This window comes from Harpia harpyja, unplaced genomic scaffold (genome assembly GCF_026419915.1).
Source record: "Harpia harpyja isolate bHarHar1 unplaced genomic scaffold, bHarHar1 primary haplotype scaffold_54, whole genome shotgun sequence".
NCBI lineage: Eukaryota > Metazoa > Chordata > Aves > Accipitriformes > Accipitridae > Harpia > Harpia harpyja.
In genome coordinates, this window is record NW_026293414.1 from 527,787 (window position 1) to 544,461 (window position 16,675).

Here is a 16,675-nt window from a genome sequence, read left to right on the forward strand (position 1 = left end):
TTGGTTATAACAACACTGTACACACGCGTAAACATAAGGCATAATTGGTTGCGTTAACTAAAACATGCGAAACTTGTCTCAGTCTAATTGGTCAAGATAAGCTGCTGAATTGAGGTTCTTTGTGCCAAGTTCCCTTTATCGTGGAATGCGCACCTGTGTTCTTCTAATTGGCATCTTTCTTTTTTTTGTCTTCTTGTTTATTCTGTTCAAGGCCTTCTAAAGGCGTCTGGAATGCTCTTACTACCGTTAGCTAAATATGTGTGCACAAGCAAAGCGTCCTTGAAGCCTGCTGCCTACAAAACATCCTTGGCTCACAAATTCATCAATTCTATTGAGTCTGGATTGTTCACTATGTGCCCATTACTTTCCAAGTATCCCACAAAGGACCACACTGCGCAGAGTCACCTGAGGAGGGTCAGGTAGCGGACAAGTGAGGAAGACTACAGAAGACCGCCAGAGACCTTCAATGCGCCTGTGTAAAGGACATTTGCATATGCTAATACTTTCCTGGAAAACTAATGAATATGTATAACATTTCTTGGAAATCCGGTGAATATGTACGTAGAACATGTACTTAACCTGCACAATTAGGCCCGACGGTGCGCACGATAGGTGGAACGATCCCCCCCTGTGCACCCAGCACTGCCAATAAAGAATACCTACTTAATAGTTAATCAAGCTATTGAGTTAGTTTCTTTGAATCACTATCGTGCACACCAATTCTTTCAACGGTTGGGATTAGATACAAAAGGGATATACATATTCATGATTTTTCCTGGAAGTAATTAACATATTCGTCTGAATTCCGGGAACTCGTCGATATATGTAAATGCCCTCGGCGCAGGCGCACTCGAGATCTTTGGTGGTCTTCAGGGGCCCTCTGGTGGTCTTCGACAGTCTTCCTCGCTTGTCCGCTAGTACACCCTCTTCTAGTGATTCTGCGCAGTGGGACGCTTTACATGTTTTCATACAGCTTATCCTGAAGAACTTTCGTTAGTAACTCTAATATCTGTCTTTTCTTGATTTTCATTCAATTAACACAAGCCACAGTGACGCTTTTAAGCTCAATTATCTAAAAGGGCCTAAGGTTCTCGTCTTCCCAGGGAATTGCAAGGTCGACCAAAAGCAATTTCCGCTGGTATCTTACACATTTTGCAACATACAGGTTTTCTTGTCCACCGCTAGTCAGCATAACAAGGACACCGTTCTTCTCGCAACGCAAGATGTAAAGCATCTTGCATCAGCGCGATACACAAAGTTTTGGTAAAAGTGTTATCGTTGTTTCCAGTAACAGTCCATCTTGTCCACGCTTCACAACCTGCAGGTTCAAGGCGGAGCGGGAGACTTGCCCCGGCGTTTCTCCACGACCTTCCCCTTCCCCAGGTGATTGTGGTTGGGGTGGTGGGCGAGCCCAGCGGTATATCAACCACAAGATGCCTTTTTCTGTTTGTTGTTTTTCGTGGGATCGGTCAGATCCCGCCGTACCACGAGGTCTCTTGGTGGTGCGTTTCCCTCCCGGCTCTTGCAGCTGCTGCGCGGGCTTTCTGCGGAGGATTTGAGTTAAATTGGCAGAGTGAGAAGAGCAAAAGGGGCGGCAGCTGTAGCTTTCGAGCGATGTGGCGCTTCCGAGGAGGACGCTGCTGTGGAAGAGGTCGGCGTTGGCCCGTGGGACTGGTAGTGCTCGGTTTGTGCAGGTGATGGAGAGGAACCTGGTGATAGCAGCGACATCTTAAATAGCTGGGGCAGACTTTGTGGAGGACGGAACCTGACCCGCAGCCCTCTGAAAGCAAAGTTGAGGGGCAAATGATATGGGGGGGGGACGGACACGGAGCAGAGAGAGGTTGCGAATTCGGGCAGGCAGGGGTTGGGGATGAAGTCAGTGCGGTGGAGAGGGATCTTCAGGATCGGCCGTGTTTGGGCGCAGATGGAGGGCATGGGGTCTCTCTGTCCTGGTTTCAGCTGGGATAGAGTTAATTGTCTTCCTAGTAGCTGGTACGGTGCCATGTTTCGGGTTCGGTATGTGAAGAATGTTGATAACACTGATGTTTTCAGTTGTTGCTAAGTAATGTTTGGTCTAAAGTCAAGGATTTTTCAGCTTCTCATGCCCAGCCAGCGAGAAAGCTGGAGGGGCACAAGAAGTTGGCACAGGACACAGCCAGGGCAGCTGGCCCAAACTGGCCAACAGAGTATTCCACACCATGGGACGTCATGCCCAGTATATCAGCTGGGGGGAGTCGGTGTGGGGGGATCGCCGCTCGGGGACTGGCTGGGTGTCGATGGGCGGGCGGTGAGCAGTTGCACTGCGCATCATTTGTACATTCCAATCCTTTTATTAGTGCTGTTGTCATTTTATTAGTGTTCTCATAATCATTATTAGTTTCTTCTTTCTTGTTCTATGAAACCGTTGTTATCTCAACCCATGAGTTTTACTTCTTTTCCCCATTTTCTCCCCCATCCCACTGGGTGGGTGGGGAGCGAGCGAGCGGCTGCGTGGTCCTTAGTTGCTGGCTGGGGTTAAACCACGACACTCTCCCGTGCAATACGCACGTGTGCCAGGCAGGGCAGTTCCCACCCGTGCTGTTGTGTAGTCTGTGTCCTTCGTTCTGCCTTCCGCAGGTCTCGATGCTCTTGGTGCTCAGCAAGTTTGGCGTGCCCCTCAGTAGGCATCTGTAGCCTTGAATGCCTTGCCTCACCTGCACAGAGTCGGCCAAGTGCGTCTTGTCTTGCAGCTGAAGCTTAAATCAAAGTGTGCGTTGTGTTGTAGATGTTTCTGGATCATTCTGCTTGCAGTAGGTATCAGGGCTGCGTTAGCAGCTCTTCTCTTGAGAGCCCTGTTTTCGTGGGGTCTACTTTCTGGGGTTTCTCCTCCACGTCTTTAGGGTCTTAGGTCTTACAGCCTGGCTTCTTGTGCATCCATTGTCCCAGTTTTGACAGTAAGTTCTTGTCGCGGGCTGTTACATTTGACTCTTTTTTTTTTCTCGGGGGCTCCCATAGAGCCTCCTTACCTCGCCGTTGCAGCCCCGTAGGTCTTCTTGCTCGACAGCATCTCCCGTCTGGGAGTCATTCTTGTTGCTGAGAGTTTTCTCTCATTTTTGAGTCCCACTGGTTGTAGCGTTCTCTGTATTGTCAGTCCACGCACGTGTGTGTTTGGCTTGGAGCCGCTCTGCCTGGGGATGCAGAGTCAGGGAACAGCAGTAAGAGTCTATGGTTAAAATGTTGATATGCCTAAAATTTCTAATTTTTTAAAGATTCATTACACTTCAAATTTACCTTTGAAGTGTAAGAAGATAAGTGATGATGGTGACCGGAGACCTTCTGCCTATGAGCACCAATCTCAGAAGAACCGAGACATGAGAATGGAGAATGGATGAGATAAGATGATGAATGATAACGATATGAGAACAGAAAATCGGCTGGAAAACTACAGAGACTTTGGCTGGAAAATTACAGAGACTTTGGACTGGGACAGTGGGTGGCAAAAGGGTATGTAAGGTTTGGAAACTTTTGGAAGTGTGCCATTCACTGCGGTGGTGGCCCAACTCTGAGTTGTTAATAAAGCAAACCTAGAGAAACCCACGTCTGAAAATTCTTTAACAGGAAGGCCATATTGCTTTTGAGGAGGTGTTTGTCGCGGAAGAGGTCTGTGTCGATTGACGTGACTGCTGGTACTGGGTTTTTTTGGTTGTGGTTGGTTTATTTGTTGTTGTTTGGTTTTTTGTAGATGATGAAGCAGAACCTGGCAACTGCAGGACTATCCTGGTTAGCTGATGTGGTTTTTGTTGAGGATGGATGCAGACCCCCAGCCCTCTGGAAGCTAAGGTGAGGGACCACTTCCCTGCAGCGTGTAGGTTTTGACTTTAGTTTGAAAGAGATTTTCCAAAATGGAAATCTTTCTCATTCAAAGAAGTTGCATTTTATGAGCTTTCCATCAGAGCAGATCTTCAGCGATGCTGTACTTGGCGGTAGAAGTCATCAGCAACAAGACTGTTCACTCTTAAAAAAGAAAAAAAAACAACAAAAAAGTCAATTTCTTTCCAAAGACGCAAGTACAGCACGTCTTTTGAAAGTTGATTGCATCGCTGCTTTCTGGGTTCTCAGTTGTAACAGTCGAGATCTCTTAAAAACACGTTCCTCTGCATGCTGCAGTACAGCCAAAAGCAATAACAAATCTGCCAGTCCTTTTTGGTAGCCTGAGGTGTTGCAGCACTGGGGATTTGAATTTCCACCCCGCCAAAAGTAAAAGCATAGGAGGGATCTCTTATCTTACTGATTTTTTTTCTGTCATAAATGAAACTTTAAAAGAAGTTAAAATTGTATAATTTACAAACTGACTTGCATTGTTTAAACTGTAACTGCCAGTAGCTGTAGCATAGAATTTATTAGGTGCACTTAAGCAGTTAGGTATTTGTTCTACATGTTTAAAAAGAGAGGCAACTAAATGTTACGGGGTTTTTTCCCTACATTTGGACAGAGTGCTCCAAAGTACTTTATTTCTGTCTGGCTTTCAATGGTGCATTTCCCTGGCAGTCAGTAGCATCTCTCTTGGGCAGTACAGCTGGCCAGGCGTCCCTCCACATCATGTAACACACAAAACACCCTGTAGTCAAATAATAACTCTGTATTTTGGAGATGGCTAATTTAATGGTGTCAATTCACGGCTGTGCAAGTTAAGCTAACGCAAAAGGAAAACCAAATACTTTTATCATAGAAGTATTTTATTGAATGTGTATAAATATCTGCATACCTTCTTAGTATGAAGTGAATTAAGGAGATTTGTTCTTTATTTTTCATTTTACTCTTTGAAGTTTTCCACTTCACTTTCAGCTTTATTGACCGAGCAAGCAAGATGTGCAGCAGCAGCAGCAGCGCAAGGGCTGTAGCTATTGTGGTGGATCTGTAAGCGTGGATTCTGATGACGTTACCGCCTCATCCCGCAGCCCCCCAGGATTATCTCCCTGCAGCAGGGCTGTGCGGAGGGGAGGAGACACCTTCCGACACTGGCAAGAGTGTTTACTTTTACGCTAAGAATGCGTTCAGAATGGTATCAGTTCGTCTTAATACTGATTTGAAGTGTTCAAATCACTCTTAGCTTTTAAAGGACACGTTGTATTTTGAGCTGACCTGTGTACCTAGAATCTCCCTTTAGCTCAGCTGCTACCCCTTATTCTGATGGAATTTCCCCTACTTTCTTCTGTGCTATTTTTTTAATATGCTGATGTTTTAGGGTGCTTTCGAGGATTCCCGAGAAGACGCGCACACACACACACACTGACTATAAGGGAAAAAGCAAGCATTTAACGACAACAGAGATGCGTTATGCTAAGGGTATCTTGTAAAGCAGATTAACATCCTGACCCGAGGACTGTGAGGAAGACGGACCATCCGTACATTCTTGTGCTGTCTTGCACCGCGAGCTCAGCCCAGCAATCGGTAGGTGCCAGCTTTCCGTGGGCGTCCCCACGGAGGCAACGGTGGCCTCGCCGTACACCAGCCCGCTGCTCTACGGAAAAATCCCGGTATTTATACATTTGCGGAGGAACAGGTATTCCAAGCAACGGGCAACAAACCATCCGTTTTCTGTGCTGACTGCGCTTTTCTCGGCTATCTATTTCTCCCCCAGTGTTCACCCTCGGACCAAAACCCCATCTTTTAACCCCCCGTATACAGCTGAAATACAATTTGGCGGGGTTTTTTTGCTTGTTTTTCAGATGTCCTGTCGTAAGCATCTCGCAATGCTCAGCAGAGCACAGGGCTGAGAGGGACCAGGGACGTTTGCGACCCGGGGAACCCGTCCCGGTGCGGAGCAGAGCGCGAGATGTGGCACCATCCTCTGGCACGCTCCCCCTCCTTGGGGCAGCCACCAGCCTGCAGGACAAGGGCTGGGGGGGGGGGCTGCAACTGTTTGCGGTGGGGGGGGGGCCCTCCTTTTATTTTTCTAGTGGAGCCACTGCTTTTGGGGAGCAGGCACGTACCTATGTAAAAGGCATTATTAAAGTCACAAGCTGCTGGTCGGCGTCCTTTCCCTTGGTTTGTGCTTTTTTTGGGGGGGGGTGAATAAGAAGGAGGGGGTCTGGGGGGGTGATGACATCATTTGGGGCACCCCAATGTCACTGCGGGGGGCAGGGATGTGGCGGAGGAGAGGAGGTGAATGGGGGATGGGGGGGGTCCCCCCCAAAAAGGGGGATCGTAGCCCAAAAATGCCTGACCACTGATGGAGGGGGAGTGTTAAAAAGAATACTAAAACACTAAATATGGGGGTGAGGTGTTGAAGTGGAGAAAAAATCTCTCGTTTTCATATATATTGAAAAATTATATTCATTTATATATAAAAGGATTTAAAAAGAAACCCCCGTATCTAATGTATTACAGGAAGCATTTTAGAATTATATATGAAGGTATATATTCTCGGGTATTATTTCCACCAATTGCCGCAAAACCTACAGAGAAGGAAACGCCCCATAAATTACACATGCAAGGCCAACAAATGTTTTTAATTCTGTCTTTGGCTTTTCTGCCTCTTGGCTCTAACCGAGTGTTGTTTTTGCAGGGTGATCCCAAAAACAGAGAGAAGCTCTTCCTCGAGGGACCTGTGGGCAGGTGGGCCAGCTGGCAGAGTTGTCCGAATTTCTGGGAGTTCTTTCCGAGCTTTTCCTGGCCAGAGGCAGCACTGGGAGGAGGGAGAGGGTGGGCTGCTGGTGTCCTTCGTGCAGCTTGGTCCCTGCTTTGATACTTGATGGATTCTTCTTCCTCCTCTTCCTCCTCCCCAGCATTGCAGAAGTTAGACGTTGTGTTTCTCCCTCATCAGGGAAGCCCTCCTCCTCCCTGCTGAGGGGTCGTAGTTTGTGGCATCCACGAACCGGCTCCGGAGATCGTAACCCTGCCGCAGGGATCTGCTTCGCTCGCTCTGCCTCAGCAGGATTTGATCCTGAGCAGCCCTGGGTGCCGGAGCATGCTTGGAGCGGGCACTGGAGGGTCCTGGGGCCGCATCATCCCTTGGGACTTGCTCACGACGTGGAGGACTTCTTCTGACACCTCTTCCTCCTCTTGCAGAGCGATGGTTGTCCGCGTACTCCACGAACCGGCTGCAGACATTATAACCCCGCAGGGGGGATCGGCTCCACTCTTTTTCCCGCAACTGAGTTTGCTCCCAGGCAGCCTGGGATGTGGGAACCGGCTTGGAGCTGGAGTTGGAGGTCCACAGAGGCGAGTCATCCCTGGGGGCTTGTTCGTGACTTGGAGAACTAGTTCTCCTCCTCCTCGCTGAGCCACGGTCATCTTTGTACTCCGCGAACCATCTGCAAAGTTTACAGCCACACCGCAGGGATTGGCTCCGCTCTCTCTCCCGCAGCAATCTTTGCTCCCAAGCAGCCCGGGATGCAGGAGCCCACAGGGAGCTGGAGGTCCACGGAGGCGAGTCATCCCTGGGGGTTTGTTTGTGACTCGGAGGACTAGTTCTACTCCTCCTCGCTGAGCCACGGTCGTCCGTGTTCTCCACGAATCGGCTGCAGACATTATAACCCCGCAGCGGGGATCGGCTCCGCTCTCTCTCCCGCAGCAATCTTTGCTCCCAAGCAGCCCGGGATGCGGGAGCCCACCGGGAGCTGGAGTTGGAGGTCCACGGAGGTGAGTCATCCCTGGGGGCTTGTTCGTGACTCGGACTAGTCCTCCTCCTTGCTGAGTAGTTGTAGTCCTTGGTGGCCACGAGGCAGCTGCAGAAATCCTTGTCCCGTTGCGGCAGGTTGCTCCAGACCCTCTCCCTGGCCCCGTTCCTCTGGCAGCAGGAACAGGAGGTGAATCCGTCCTCCTGCTCGTCATCCCGTTGCGCAGCGTGCGGCCCACGGTCAAACAGTTGACAGCGGAACGGGAAGCCGGGTTGGGTTCTGGACGCGCACGAGGCCGTGCTGCGCCTGCCTGCCCACGCTGCAGATGCCTCCCACGCATCTGCCTGGTTTAACTGGCTGGTCCTGGTTCTTGTAGAGGAGCTGCAGTCCTCTGGAGCATCCTCCATGCCCACCGCCACGTCCTGCAAAGAGAGCTGTGAAAAGGCCCTGACCTTTCCCCATGAAAGGACCAGAACAGTGGGGAACCCCCAGAAACTGTGGGACGGGACAGCTAAGGGCGTCCCAGAGCTTCTCCTGGAGGGCTGCAAAGGCAGAAGACCCAAAGGTGGACAAATGGGGTGGATCGAGGTGGGATGCTTTGAGAGGGAGAAGCGTTGCAGCTTTGAAGAAAGCTGCAGCGTGGGAGGGAAAAGAGAACGATGCCAAGATCCCGGAAAGAAATCCACTGATCCATCTCCCCAGAGTTACCTTAGTCCTAGGAAGAAGGTGGTCCCACAGGATCTACCTTCTTGCTGCCGGCCGCCCACTGACTCGGGAAGGCATGGGCATGTGATGGTATCTGTGGGGAAGAAGGCCTTCCTCCCCTTAAATCAGAGCTCCTGGAGAAAAAAAAAAAGAGGGTTGTTTACGGTTGTTCTTGCAGCTTTCCCTGGGGTCCAGCCATTTTCTTGGAGCTGTTTCTATGACAGAGAGAAGACGTATCCAAACCTACAAATTTGAAATTTGGTTGGGGTCTTGTTTCCCTTATTGGAGCAAGACCTCATCTTTATCCTCCCTACGGCCTCCATTTCATAGAATCCTAAAATGGTTGGGGTCGGCAGGGACCTTAAGGATCATCTTGTTCCATCTCCCCTGCCATGGGCTGAGGTTGTTCAAAGCCCCATCCAACCTGGCCTTGGACACTTTCGGGGAAGGGGCATCCACAACTGCTCTGGGCAACCTCTTCCAGTGTCTCACCACCTTCACCGTAAAGAATTTCTTCCTAACAGCTGACCTAAACCTGCCCTCTTTCAGTTTAAAACCGTTCCCCCTAGTCCTACCACTACACTCCCTCATAAAAAGTCCCTTCCCATCTTTCCCTTTAAGTACTCTTCTGTTATTACCTGACATAGAACAGCAAATAGGCTTGCTGCTGGAGAACCGTGTTGCTGTCACAAAGATCCACAGATGAATCGTCCATCTCGTACCACAGCCCGCTGCTGGCCTGTAAAAAAAAAGGCAATGATATCTGGAGATGAACCGCACGGTTTCTCCACAAAAACGCAGGCAGAAAACTACAGAACCAAGAGCACGCCAAAACAAACCCAACCCAGCCTGTAAGGAGACCTTCTCCCCTAAATCCTTGGCTGCCGGTATCACTGCCGTGAAAGTCTGTCTTCCTCAGCACGCCTTTTTCTCGTGCGTGGAAGGAAGTTGCTCTTTACCTTTGTGTAGCAGAAATAGTGCCCTGAATGACACCTGTTACCGCTGTGCACCAGGACAGCGTATAAAGAGTAGAAGAGCGGTTCTCCGTCTGTCTGAGACATGTACGGGCGAAGATCCAAGCAGCTGGAGTACTTCACAACCTACGGAGAGACCGAGAGTGCTCGGAAATGATCCTGAAATACTACACGAAATAGCCCTCCAAGACCAGAGGTGTATAAATACATCTTTGGGGCTCATGAACACTTGGTTTTTCCCCAAAGCAGCAGGTAATGGTTTGGGTGGCAGGACACTGTTCTCGGCCAAAGCAGCTCTCCCGGAGCAGAGTACGTGCTTGTCTTCCCGCGGCAACTCTCCTCTCCCCGGAAGGGAACGCGAAAAACTCAACGTGAACGGCTTGTGAAAGAGCGTACTGCTTTGGGAAATATCCCGCTCCAGGAAGGGAACGTTGCGCTCCAGTTGCATACGCACCTTGTTGATCTTCCCGCCGCTGAAATCTTCAAACCGTTTCAGACACACGGTGAGAACCTTGGGTGCGCGATGGATTGTAAACCTCTTGGAGGCGGCAACCGTCTTGTTACACCTTGAAACCAAGCACAGAGCCAAGTGCTGAAATGCAACCTTCGTATACGCCCTATCTTGCCCCAAGAAGGCCAGACATCCTTTCATGTCTCACACCCCCCTACGCTGTTTTAAGGCTGTTCAGATGCACAGAGCCATATTAAAATATCGGTGCCTCATTATCGTGCATCTAACCTATGTGAATTATTATGTTAATATATTATGTTATGTGAAAAGATGGCTTATGCTAGAGTATGTGCAGCACCTTCACGCAGGATCTAGTATTAATATGGTGTTAATAATCATCTTACTGGCTGCATTTAAAGCAGTTTTCACCATCTAGCTGCTCGGGTTTCACGAAGTCCGTCAGCGCTGCGGTGACAGTTGAGGCTGCCTGGAGGAGTGAGAAAGGAGAGACTGATCTCCGGGAAATGCCCTCGCCCAAACACTTATCAGGAGTTGACAAGAAGACCCAGGTGAACCCGCAAGCAGCGCCCACAAGGAGGCAGAAAGAGGGTACGATGCCGAACATTTCCCTCAATTCCCTCAATTCCTGGGGCTATCAAGAGCTACGTCTCTGTGCCACTGCTCAGTTCAGCTACCGATGGCGCGCGGGGTCATCAATAATGAAAATAATACCACCCGTCAGACGGGTGTTGAGGGAGGGCAAAAAGAAGAAGGACGCAGAGGGATCCTTCCACTCCACTTGCCACCCACCACCAGGCTCTCTTGTGTTCACGGTATGCGTTTTTAAAGCAACTGTGTTGATTCTGGAAAGCTACAGGGGCCTTGCGACATCTTGAAGCACAATTACAAACTCTCTTACTTTGATATCCAGAGGAATATCCAGAAAGGCCTCGTAGGAATCAGAAACCACTTTGCAGCTCGAGCACGTGACTGGAAGGAAATTCAAAATGCTCAGCGATGGGGAAGTCGACTGACTGTGCCGCTTTACGTCCTTCGTACCTACTACGCCAGTCACACCATCGGCTGTTCATCACAGGCCGACAGAAGGACACAGACAATTCCAAGGAGAGCAATGGTTGTGGAAAAGTACCTCTGGATCTCAGAAAGCCCCCAAATATTTGGTGGACGATGGTAGTCAATTCGGAAGGGATGTCCAAGCTGGAAATAAATGGTAAGGCAGAGAGTTATCTCCTCCCGGAGTTTTGCTTTGTGTGAAAGCCCTGGGCGTAGTTTTTCCTTGATGGCACTGCACCAAGGAGTCCAAAGGGCTCGGGAACATTGCAAAGGGAATTTGCTTGTGCTTACTTGCTGATTCCACCCAGACAAGCTCTCTGCATGGCATCAATAGCATAACGTAAGAACTCATGGGCATCTTCCTGCCTGCCAAGCTGGAAATGTTTTCCTATTGCTAAAAAAGAAGAAGTTAGTAGCTTTCTCCTACAAGAACAGAAGAAAACTTGTCAAAGCACCCGGAATGACTCACGTGTGAGAATGCTGACGACAGCCGAAGGATAGATGGCACCGCCTGAGAAGCGCAGGACGCTGTTAACGTGCTTTTCCATTCTACACATCATGCAGAAGCCTGGCTGGCGGCCTGAAGAGGAAGGGAGGGAAGCAAGAGCCTTAGGTGAGCAAAACATCCACAGCAATGGGAAACCCAGTGGGGATTTTGAAGTTCTAAGAACGGTCTCCGCTCCTCCCAAGGCGACAGCATCCCAACGAGCCCAGGACATTTTAGCGCAGAGAAAACTTTCTTCAGAGGGATGTGAAACTGACAGAATATTTCTGTGCAATAAGCAAAGAGGGTTTAACCTGCAGGAATAGGGACCGAGACCTGGGGCTAGAAAGGGGTGCCCTTCTGAAGACGAACACAGCTAGATACGACAAGTGCCTTCTAGGCTTGAGTGTTCAAAGACGACCAACTCAGGGAATTGGCAAAGAAGGGCTGCTTTTCTCTTAAGTTCCAGATTCTTGGAATCCTTGGGAAGTGCCCGACAGATTTACAAGGAGCTGTTCCTAAAAGTACTCACACGACTGGCTGTGCTCACGAGAGAGCAGGTAGTTGGCCAGAGGTGGGGTGTATGTGAGGCACTGCAGGACGGAGTTGAGGAAACACATGTTGCCCAAGTTGTGGAGTCCCGCTCCAGCTCTGCATCGTTGCTGCCAGTCCATGTAAATCTTCTCCGGGGGAAAGAGGATCCTTTGTGGCGGAGCCATTCCCTCAGCAAGACTGCAGGGCGACGACATTTGAAAAGAGATGAGACAATATTGTTGCACGGAAGCACATGTAAAAAAGTTGAGTTCTCTACAGGAGGACCCAGTACAACCAGCTGTGTCGTGCTTTGTCTACGCGCTTTTTGAACACCTCCAGGGATGGTGACTCCACCACTTCCCTGGGCAGCCTGGTCCAATGCCTGACAACCCTTTCAGTAAAGAAATTTTTTCTAATATCCAAACTAAACCTCCCCTAGCGCAACTGGAGGCCGTTTCCTCTCCTCCTATCCCTAGTTACTTGAGACTAGAGACCAGCACCCACCTTGCTACACCCTCCTTTCAGGTCGTTGTAGAGAGCGATGAGGTCTCCCCTCAGCCTCCTCTTCTCCAGACTAAACCACCCCGGTTCCCTCAGCTGCTCCTCGGAAGTTCTCTAGACCCTTCTCCTTGTTCTCCAGACCCCTCACCACCTCGGTTGCCCTTCTCTGGACACGCTCCAGCACCTCAACATCTTTCCCGTAGTGAGGGGCCCAAAACTGAACCCAGGACTCGAGGTGTCACCTCACCAGTGCCCAGTACAGGGGGACAACCACCTCCCCGCTCCTGCTGGCCACACTATTTCTGATACAGGCCAGGATGCCGTTGGCCTTCGTGGCCACCTGGGCACACTGCTGGCTCATATTCAGCCGGCTGTCAACCAGCACCCCCAGGTCTTCTTCTGCCGGGCAGCTTTCCGGCCACTCTTCCCCAAAGCTGTAGCATTCCAAGGGGTTGCCGTGACCAAAGTGCAGGACCCGCCACTTGGCCTTGTAGAACTTCATACGATTGGCCTCAGCTCATCGATCCAGCCTGTCCAGATCCCTCTGTAGAGCCTTCCCACCCTCCAGCAGATCAACCCATCCTCCCAACTTGGTGTCATCCACAAACTGGCTGAGGGAGCACTCGATCCCCTCGTCCAAATCATCGATAAAGCTATTGGAACCAGCCCCAATCCTGAGCCCTGGGGAACACCGCTTGCGACCCGCCTTTTCTCCTGCCTCCAGGGTTTGTCAGCTTTCCATCAGCCACAGCTTTGCCAGATTCCCGCTCGAGGTGGCTGGTGGCAGTTTTGTTCCTGCCCCGCTTGGCTTACGTAGTTTTGGGCTGTCCCCACTCGGGACATCTGGTATAACCCCTTGTTCCCGCTCGAAACATTGCCCCATGCCAGCTACCGTGAAGAAAATTAACTCTATCCCAGCCCAAACCAGCACACCTCCCCTGTAAACGAGAGGGTTTAGATGCCAGGACAAATGACAATTTGCCAGCTCGGCAGAGCACGGGTGCCTGAGATGTCTCAGGAGAGGCAGGCTGGGCTAAAGCTTCTCTCCTCCTCCTCCTCTCCGGGTTCTGTGGTCCAGCGGAGCAGCTGGGACTTTTCTGCAAGGACACCCTGGGTCCCGCTGTGCTGTCCTGCAGGCAGCAGCACAAGCCAGGCATGACGCTGTCTGCTCAGCACGCTCTGGGTGTTCTCCATGGGAAGGACAGCATGGGACTGGGCTTGTTGTTCCAGCTTTATTAAAAAAACCCTAAATTTATTAAGATACAGCTGTTTTCCAGAGGAGGATTTCACTTCTTCAGGGCTCACCAGGGGCCAGCAGCACAGCGACTGCAGGCTCCATCCCGACGTTGGCATCTCTCTTACCGGGACGAAGATCTCCTCCGCTGCCGGAGTCCTGATGGAGAGTTCAGGGTCTTTCGCCAAGGGCGGGAGGGCCGCAAGAGAAGGCAGCGGAGCAGCCGTGACCCCCCCACTGCCTGCAGAGACCCCCAGGAGTCCCCTGCAGACCACGGCACCCTGCCCAGTCCCCGTCCCCTGCCCCACCAGCCCCTCCTCGCCGTCGCAGATATCCCGCAGCTCCGGTTCCTCGGGTGCCGTGCGGCAAGACCTTGCAGCCAAGGACTGTGGCCCACCGATGAACCTGATGGCCACCGCTGGCAAGGTGGCTCGAGTGTCCCGCAGGTACGGCAGGCTCTGCCGGAGGTCGTCTTCCACCCTCTTCTTGTTGTGCACTAACTAGAAAGAGCACAAGGAACTGGTACGGACCCTCCCAAGTCGGCCGGACCAGTACCTCCTCCCAGTAACCCCTTCCCGCGGCGATCTCCGTCTCCCAGAAAGAGCTGGGAGAGGTTCAGACAGCCGCAGGCAGCGGGGGGCCCGGGGATGCTGAGACCCCTCTTTCATATTGCCAGGGCCCACATGAGTCACCATTTCCAAAGGGCCGTTTTTAAAGCCTAAAAACAAGGATTTTGGCCCTAAAACGGGGCTTTGGACCCTACAAATGGGTCTTTGGATGCTCATTATATGCCTCGGGCATTAAGGAAATGAGGCTTTGAGCCCTAAGTGAGGGGTTTGTACCTTAAAAAGAGGGTTGGGAGCCTACAACTGAAGTCCTTCAACCCTAGAATCAAAGCTTTGGACCCTAAAAATGAGGCTTTGGGACCTAAGCATGAGGCTTTGAGCCCTAGAAGTGGGTTTTGGACCCTCCAAATGAGGGTTTGGACACTCCAGATGCAGCTTGGACCCTAAAAATGCCTGTCTGGATCCTAAAAAAGAGGCTTTGGACCCTGAAAATGAGACTATGCAAACTAACACTGAGCCTCTGCACCCTAAAAATGAAGGTTTTGGAAACTAAAATGAGGCTTTGGAAGGCAAAGCTAAGAGTTTGGAAAGTAAAAATGAGGCTTTGGACTGTATAAATTCGGATTTAGACTCTACAAATGAGGCTTTGGTCCTTCCAGATCAGACTTTGGGGCTTAAAAATGATGCTCTGGGCCCTTAAAATGAGTCTCTGAACCTTAAGAACGGACCTTGGAGCTAATAAATTAGTTTTTGTACTCCATATATGTGGGTCTGGACCTTAAAAATGACTGTTTGCACCCCCCAAAGTAGGCTTTGGTCTTTTAAATTGATGCTTTTTGCCCTAACATTGAGGCTTGCATTATAAAAATAAGGGTTTACACTTGCAAAACTCAGGGTTGAATTTTAAAAATGATGCTTTGTAAAGCACAAAATCGGATTTGCTCACCATAGCTATCTCCACGGCAGGTTAAATTTCTCGCCGTCTATTGTGTTTTAGTTCCCTTCTCACGCAAACCGTGGTGACAAACAGTACCCAAAAGGCTCTGGTGCTCCCAAACGGCGGCTTGACGGTCTGTGTAACCCACCTCTAGCCGCATCTCAAGGAGCGTAGGAACGGCGTTACAAGTAAATAAGGCAGCGTCCTGCTTTAGGAAGAAAGCGTGTTGGATTTGAAACCCTCGGGTAGGACAGGAGGAGCATGTCTTCTTGGGTCAGCGATGAGCGTCGGCACGTATTATCTGATCCAGAGCCGATGTCTGTCGCCGCTTTAGCTCTGGAATTACTCTGAGACACAGGAGGCTCCATTTTCCTTAGGCTGTCACCTAAGGGAGTCGAGATAAAGACAGTTTAACAAGCGCAGGGAATAAGAAAGGAAACCAACGGACGTGACAGCAACCACCGACCACCTCTCACCAGCAGGCAGACGCCCAGCCATCTCGGTGCGACGGCTGCCTTGGGAAGACTCCCCCAGTCCCGAATTTCTTGCTGAGCGTGACACTACGTGGAACGGACCGTGGTACCCTCGTCGGTCAGCTCGGGGCAGCGGTCTCTGCTGTGTCCCCTCCCAGCCAGCTCGCTGGGGCAGCAGAGCGAGAAACGGAGAAGCCCTTGGTTCTGCATAAGCACCGCTCAGCAGTAGCTAAACATCGGTGCGCTGTCAACGCTCAAAACGGCACCGTGCAAGCTGCGATGACAAAAAAATGACCTGTATCCCAGCACAGAAACCCTTCTGTGCCCGCTCACGATTCCTATTCCTATGAGAAACCCATGAAAAATAGGGCATTTGACTTATCGGGGAGAAATGCAAACACGCTCCCGGTCTCTGGCTGGCATCTGGCTTTACTTGCATGACCTAGAAAGTACGCACAAGTCTACGCGGTTTCTTCTGCACCTTGGGAAAGGCGTCTCTTGCCTCGATTTCCAAGGAGAAACTCCCAAAAGCGGCACCACAGAGGTATTCCTAAACCTCGCTAACTGAGAGCAGGGTAGGGTGGCTCTGGGGAGGGGGGGGGGCTGTGCGGCTGGCTATGGGGCAGGCGGTGGGCTTTGGGGTGGGGGGGGGCTGCGGGGGGGTTACTGACGCTGTCCCGTAGCGAATTACGGTGGTCGTGGGGCAACCGTTCAGCGTCCAGCCCCTCCTGGAGCGACTCCGGGCGGAGGGTACGTCAACGGTGAGCGCTGGGGGAGCTGCCCCATGGCGGGGGGGGAGGACACAAAACGACCCCGTTCTGCCCCACGGCTCTGTGGGGTCTCTTCTTCCCAGCCCCACGGCTCGACGGGGCCCGGCTCATTCCCCCCCCCTCCCTCCCAGGTGGAAATGCGGAAAGCTTTGATGGATTTTGTGCAGAGGGAATTCGAAGCGCTGCGGGGCCAGGCCCGGGCCCTGCACGCCGCCTTGTAGCGCGTGGGGTGCCCCGCTCGTGGAGGAACCCGCCCCACGGTGAGACGGCCGGCCCCACGGCGAGACAGCCAGCCCCACAGTGAGACGGCCCCCACGGCCGTCCCTGCAGCCTTACGGGACCCACGGATGGGACGGACTAACCCCACGCTG

At 51.3% G+C, this 16,675-nt stretch overlaps 1 non-coding gene across 1 annotated transcript; it reads left to right on the plus strand.

The window, feature by feature from the left end:
- The first annotated feature begins 15,333 nt into the window (after positions 1 to 15,333).
- On the plus strand, positions 15,334 to 15,418 carry LOC128138538 (small nucleolar RNA SNORD45). The gene has a single exon (XR_008234073.1). It is a non-coding gene; the product is annotated as a small nucleolar RNA SNORD45 (small nucleolar RNA).
- Positions 15,419 to 16,675: the final 1,257 nt, after the last annotated feature.